The following is a 6,000-nucleotide window of genomic DNA, read 5'->3' as shown; positions in this document are numbered from 1 at the left end:
GTATGTGGACACCCCTTCAAATGAGTGGATTTGGCTATTTCAACCACACCCGTTGTTGACAGGTGTTTAAAATCGAGCACACAGCCAGAGACAAACATAAGCAGTAGAATGGCCTTACTGAAGAGCTCAGTGACTGTTAACGTGGGACCATCATAGGATGCCACCTTTCCAACCAGTCAGTTCGTCAAATTTCTGTCCTGCTAGAGTTGCCCCCTGGTCAACTGTAAGTGCTGTTATTGCGAAGTGGAAACGTCTAGGGGCAACAGCGGCTCAGCCGCGAAGTGGTAGCTCACACAAGCTCACAGAACGGGACCACAGAACGGGACCACAGAACGGGACCACAGAACGGGACCGTCGAGTGCTGAAACGTGTAGCGCGTAAAAATCGTCTGTCCTCGGTTGCAACACTCACTGCTGAGTTCCAAACTGCCTCTAGAAGCAACTTCAGCACGAGAACTGTTCGTCGGGAGCTTCATGAAATGGGTTTCCATGGCTGAGCAGCCGCACACAAGCCTACGATCACCATGCGCAATACCAAGCGTCGGCTGGAGTGGTGTAAAGCTTGCAGCCATTGTACTCTGGAGCAGTGGAAACGTGTTCTCTGGAGTGCTGAATCGCTTCAACATCTGGCAGTCCAACTGACAAGTCTGGGTTTGGGGAATGCCTGGAGAACACTACCTGCCCGAATGCATAGTGCCAACTGTAAAGTTTGCTGGAGGAGGAATAATGGTCTGATGCTGTTTTTCATGCCCCTTAGTTCCATGAGGGTAAATCTTAAAGTTACAGCATACAATGACATTCTAGATGATTCTGTGCTTCAACTTTGTGGCAACAGTTTGGGGAAGACCCTTTCCTGTTTCAGCATGACATTGCCCCTGTGCACAAAGTGAGGTCCATACAGAAATGGTTTCTCGAGATCGTTGTGGAGGAACTTGGCTGGCCTGCACAGAGCCCTGACCTTAACCCTATCGAACACCTTTGGGATGAATTGGAATGCCTACTGCGAGCCAGACCTAATTGCCCAACATCAGTGCCCAACCTCACTAATGCTCTTGTGGCTGAATGGAAGCAAGTCCCCCCAGCAATGTTCCAACATCCAGTGGAAAGCCTTCCCAGAAGAGTAGATAGCAGCATAGGGGGGACCAACTCCACATTAATGCCATGATTTTGGAATGAAATGTTTGATGAGCGGGTGTCCACATACTTTTGGTCAGGTAGTGTATGAATTCAATGCAATATAAACTTCCTATAAATGTCTGCAGGTTCAGGCTGCATCTTCATCAACCCCCTGAGGGTGACATTTGATTTGGTGTGAAATACTAATCCTTATTGATCCAGATAGAGACATGGATAGGGGATTTGAGATAAATATACATACCTTATTAAAAGACATAGCCTTGCAGGCCAGGAGGATGGCGTGTCCTAATCCCAGTCAGGTAACTGTAGTCTCCAGTGAGGGGGTGGGTGGAAGGGAAGGAGGAAGTGTGTGTGATTGTGTATGTGTGTGGTGTGTGTATGTGTGTGTATGTGTTGGGAGCTAGGAGTTTGTTTTCCCTGACCTTGTGTCAGCACTGTGTCTCAATAACATGGTGAGGAATGATACACACTGAATACATGTCAGCTGGTGTGGTTCTGGCACACGGTCCTGACCTTCCCACAGAAACCAGGCTCATTAAAGAGAAAACTCTTAGTGAATCCAGTCCAGATGAAAAGTAGACATGGCCCTCAGACATCGCTCGTCAACTTGAAACGATTGCGGGGAGATTATTTTTTTATAAGATGCTCTTTCATAAATTTGAGTTTGAACTGCATTAGCTTGCATAATTTAAGGTTAATGCGGAAACAACCCTGTATGAATATTACATCCCACCTTCCCCAGGCCTTTCTGCTAGGCCCCCCTTCATGAAAAAGGCATCAGGCGCCACTTTTTAATGATTTCTGAAATCATACACATTTCTGCTCATTATAACATCACATCTCACACATTTTACTTTCAAAGAGAAGTTCATTCTCATCTATGGTCAGTCAAACGGTATGTAACAGATCACCCAGAACTGTTGCACACCCTCTAAACCAGCTTGCTAATATACAGGACCTACCACAGTAATATCAGAGAGATAAACTTGATAATATTAGGCTTATGACTTATTGATGTCAACAGTGGAGGAGCCCTCTGATCCATTCATAAGAACTACAGAATGGCCACATGTGAAGCTGACACAATGGTAGGAACTTAGCTGCTGGAATCCCACTGAGTTTATACTGTATTTTCCCACCAAAGAGAATTAACGATTCCAAATCCTCTATTCCTACATTTTATATGTTCTTGTGATCCACCAGATTAATAATACCAAGGTTCTTAGAAAGGCCATTCTTTAATGGTTAAACAGTGTAACCCTCTTCGATGGTTCATGGATGGAATCTGAACAGTATCCTAGGAGGCTGTATCTATAACTACCAAAGTTAATAGCGGTTGTTGTTAAAGGGGATCTGTGGCATTACACTGCACTTTGCTTCCAAAGACTGTTCCAGTGTGTGTGTGTGTGTGTGTGTGTGTGTGTGTGTGTGTGTGTGTGTGTGTGTGTGTGTGTGTGTGTGTGTGTGTGTGTGTGTGTGTGTGTGTGTGTGTGTGTGTGTGTGTGTGTGTGTGTGTGTGTGTGTGTGTATTTGTCAAGGGGAGCTCTGTCCCTTAATGATGCGTGTGAACAGAGCCGCTGGGTCCCTGCTGTAATACAGACAGTGGTAATTGGACAGAGGGACACGGTGTCCTCACCCCACTGCGGCTCCGCCAAGCTAACACCCAGTCTAATCAAACCTCCATTTGCATGTAGAGCCCACAGAATCAGCCTCAATAAAGCAGCTCTGCTTTGAGAGATGAGTTTTTAATCTCTGGGAGGGGATGAGATCCTGACCTCTGCCTATTTGTTTTTATAGTCTCACTTTTTTTCTGGAGAAGGACCTGCAGGTAAATTCACGGCGGCAGGACGGCCGTCTCGTTCCTAAGGACTGTCATTGTGAATTCATTAATATCCCAATAGCTGACATGCTGGGGAAAATGGCTCCTTGAGAAAAAAAACTGACTTGTCTGTGTGAATGAGGCTTTATAAAAAGGCAATCAGAGCACTGACAGAGATCTCAGCAGGAGGGAGTTATTGGTGGGGCCGAGCCTTTGGGAAAGGATAGGTACTTATTCGTCTCCCATTGCCCTTGGCTGACCCAGGTAATAGAGAATTTTACAACTGGAAGTGTTTGAAATATCCAGTGGATGTAAGTAATGTGCTCATTTAGGAGAGGTGGCGCACTCTGATCTCACAGATAGCAAGCGAGTCATCACACATACACACAGAGGCGCACACACACGCACGCACGCACACACACACACACACACGTGAAAATATTACTCAGTGCAGTCCCTCTCTGTATATACACTGTGCACCATTTTGAAAGGGAAAATCGTTTTAGATTTGATGCGAAACCTGTGAACAGCTATTCAACATTTATAGACTACCGTTAGTACTGCAAAGGAAATGTGTTAGATTATATACGGGTAACATCTATAACTAGTTTAGTAGTAGATCAGTTGAATGTAATCATGTCCCAGACATTGTCAGATCCAGCCTTGCCATGGTTTTGAGGCACATTAGGGCTAATGTACCTGTGTAGTAGGTTACTGATGGAAAACCAATCAACAGTATCTCCAGATTAGTTGACACCTTTTCAACAAACAATCAGCAGACAAACTTGTATACGTACAAACAAACATATTCCCATACTCAAACACCTTCCCCACCCACCAACCAGAAACACATTCACCTGAACAAACACACTAACACTTCCACAAGCACACATACACCCCCACACCCAATTATTATCATCATGTTCACTCAGGTACACACATTCACACAGAAAACAAGCAAACCCACATGCGCTCTGATTGCCATGCCTGCTTGCATCAAGAAGTGTCGTGCAGCAGGGGAGATCTCCACACAAGCCAGGATGCCAAACTTCATCGCCTTGTTGTGTGAGTGTGTGTGTGAGTGTGTGTGCTTCACTGCTTCAGTATCGCTTCTGCAGCCTTCATCTCCTGATTAACGTCATGCTTTATCACATCGCCAAAATCACAGGTGACAGGCCACTTTTCCAGGGCGCTCCGTATACACTCTCCTCCAATCCTACGCTGCAGTCAAACACGTTTGACGGCAATAGCACTTGACATGCACAGGCTTGATATATTCACCCTGAGTTCGAGGAAGGAGACGGAAGAAGAGATAACCCTCTGGTAATAGCTATTAACTCACAAAGTCCCCTTCAACCTCACCACATGCACACACAAAATTAAGACACATCATCCTTTTGTGTTGCTTTCTCATCTTTATACTAGAATAAATAGTAGTGAGCAAACTGGTTAAAATGGTCTAATTACTGTGTGCATGAATGCTATTATCATTCTAGGGCCTATAAATCCTGTATAACAAAGCAGTGTAAAGAAAATGACTGCAGTACATTTCTGAAATATCTGCATTGTTTTGTCATCAGTACGCCCATTGTTTTAACCTCTGAGGATTTCATCTCCCTTTTTATTCTTCCTGGGCCACAAACTCAGAGGAGTGCATTATGGGACGGTGGATTATGTGAGCATGTCACCAGCACACCTGCTGAGAAACTCCACCAGGAAGTGCCGGATCCTAATTATCAGGCAATTTGAAACAGCGTTATGTTGCTTCTGCTTCTGTATTAATTAGAGAGCCTTTCAGAGGTCACACCAAATGAGCTTTTAATTAATGTCAGGGTATCAGCAGATTCCTCCTTTATTGAAGCCTTCTCTCCAGATACCGCTTCGGAGATAATTGGATCAGAGACAGCTCACAAACACACATACAAATCACTGTCAAAAGTTTGCTCCCACGAAGGTTTAGCAAACAAAGGGGAACTAACAAATATTTGAAAGACGGCATGGCTGAATGGCAGGTTGTATTCAGTACATCTCTCTGCCACACTCTCTTTTCATTAAGAAAGGGATTTTAACTGCTCACTGACAATGAGTGAGAGAGAGAGAGAGAGAGAGAGAGAGAGAGAGAGAGAGAGTGGCTGTGAAGAGGGACAGTAGGCTGAGAGAGAGATGGAGAGAGAGAGAGAGTGATGAAGGGAAAGAGAGATTCATTCGGAGGGGATATAAACAGCCACATGGATCATTCTTGAGTACAAAATAAGGCAGTTGGTTCAATATAGGAGTTCATTTCAGCTATTGCATGCTCAGTTCCTGTTTATATGTAGCTAGGTTTCCATCCAATTGACTACAGGTTTTCATGCAAATATTCTAAAATCCCCATAAAGAAAATATCCACATTTTCCCACCAGTGGTGTGTTTCTACCAAACTGACATGTTGAGGATACAAATCAGTGCATGATGACGTAGTGGACACAAATGTACTTTTTGGCTTAAATGTTCATGTACTGAATAAAAATCTAAAGTTCAATGTGTTTCCATTGCATTTTAAACTCTACCGATAGTTGTGTCACAAAAGCATTGCTTTAAACAGCAAATGTGCCTACTCTGGTCTTGGCACGTGAGCTCTAGCCAACAGCTGGCAGATACAGTACGGGTAGGCTGTACGGGTAGGCTGTACGGGTAGGCTGTACGGGTAGGCTGTACGGGTAGGCTGTACGGGTAGGCTAGTCTACATGATGAGATTATTATGGATAAGAGCAAGAATGTTTATTTTTCAATCTGCAGTCAAGCGTCCATCATCATGTCACCAGAATATAGCCATCGATATTTGGTTGATTTTGCAAATACGGGTACTTTTGGATGTTAAATGTTTTTGAAAACGTAACCTCTTGTAACTGCTTCTTATCCATCTGAATATTTTCTTCACTCTGTCTGGAAACAAGATCTAATAGTGGCTGAGACCATACTATTTAAGAATATAAATATTTGTATCGGTTTCCCCAAATACCGAGAGGAAATGTCATTACCACCACATCATGAAATGTGCTATTT

The sequence above is a fragment of the Oncorhynchus tshawytscha genome, linkage group LG02 (genome assembly GCF_018296145.1).
Source record: "Oncorhynchus tshawytscha isolate Ot180627B linkage group LG02, Otsh_v2.0, whole genome shotgun sequence".
Lineage (NCBI taxonomy): Eukaryota > Metazoa > Chordata > Actinopteri > Salmoniformes > Salmonidae > Oncorhynchus > Oncorhynchus tshawytscha.
Note: the sequence above shows the minus strand (reverse complement) of the source record.